This window comes from Schistocerca piceifrons, chromosome 6 (genome assembly GCF_021461385.2).
Source record: "Schistocerca piceifrons isolate TAMUIC-IGC-003096 chromosome 6, iqSchPice1.1, whole genome shotgun sequence".
In the NCBI taxonomy this organism is placed as follows: domain Eukaryota; kingdom Metazoa; phylum Arthropoda; class Insecta; order Orthoptera; family Acrididae; genus Schistocerca; species Schistocerca piceifrons.
The window spans coordinates 551,978,651-551,979,921 of record NC_060143.1 but is presented as its reverse complement, the minus strand read 5'-3'; the positions used below and the strand labels follow the sequence as shown (position 1 = coordinate 551,979,921).

At 44.0% G+C, this 1,271-nt stretch overlaps 1 pseudogene; it reads left to right on the top strand.

Annotated features, from left to right (window-relative positions):
* The first annotated feature begins 657 nt into the window (after positions 1 to 657).
* On the top strand, positions 658 to 775 carry LOC124803494 (annotated as a pseudogene).
* The last annotated feature ends 496 nt before the right edge of the window (positions 776 to 1,271 follow it).

Here is a 1,271-nt window from a genome sequence, read left to right as displayed (position 1 = left end):
TCGGTTTATTGGGAGAGTTCTAGGAAAGTGTGGTTCATATGTAAAAGTGACCTAATATAGGATGATACTGCTATCTGCGATCTACGTATTTTTGAGTACAGCTCAAGTGTTTGAGAACCATAACAGCTCAGATTAAAGAAAGAGGGCGAAGAAATTCAGAGACGGGCTGCTAGATTTATTACTAGTAGGTTTGAACAACATGCAATGTTACTGAAGTACTTCAGGAACTCAAATGGGAATCCCTGGAGGGAAGGCGATGTTCTTCTCGAGGAACACTACTGAGAAAATTTAGAGAACTGACATCTGAACCTGACTGCAGAACGATTCTGCTGTCTCCAACAGTAGCTAAGTAGCGCATAAAGACCGCGGAGATAAGATACGAGAAATTATCACTCATACAGAGGCATCTTAGCTCGTCTTTTTTTCCTCGCTCTGTTAGCGAGTGGGACAGGAAAGGGTATGATTAGAAGTGGTACAAGGCACTCTCTGCCGCGTGCCATACGGTGGATTGCGGAATATGTATGTAGATATAGGTATAGGTAGCTCATAGTCTGCTGTAGTTCCTCCTATATTTGTTTTTTCTTACTTTTTTCGCTGTAGTTTACTTCCTTAACCTAAATTTAAAATTAATATTTATATATGTACATGTTTTTTTAAGCCAACGGCCTTGCTGCAGTGGTAACACCGGTTCCCGTCAGATCACCGAAGTTAAGCGCTGTCAGGCTGGGCTAGCACTTGGATGGGTGACCATCCGGTATGGCGAGCGCTGTTGGTCAGCGGGGTGCACTCAGCCCTTGTGAGGCAAACTGAAGAGCAACTTGATTTAGAAGTAGCGGCTCCGGTCTCGGAAACTGACTTATGGCCTTCCCTCCAGGGATTTACATGCCCCTCCATATCCGCATCCAATGACGCCTGTGTTCTGAAGATGACACGGCGGCCGGTCGGTACCGTTGGGCCTTCATGGCCTGTTCGGTAGGAGTTGACATGTTTTTTAATTTCAAGTTATGTGAACGTGTCTGTCGGATAGTTTGTCCTACCCCTGTTGGCTTTATCGCACAAACTTCTTTATCTATTTGTGTGGGTATAATCCCCATATTTTTCCCGAATTGTGTTGACCCAAAAGATAGCACCCAGGATTTGTGAAGTCGACTGTCACGTGTGGCTTTCCACTTACAGTTTAGTCTCTTTAGTTTGCTAGATTTGTGTTGTATGCATAAGAGTACCTCCTCTCCGACTTGAAAGATGCACTTTAAAACACTTTCGTTTCAATT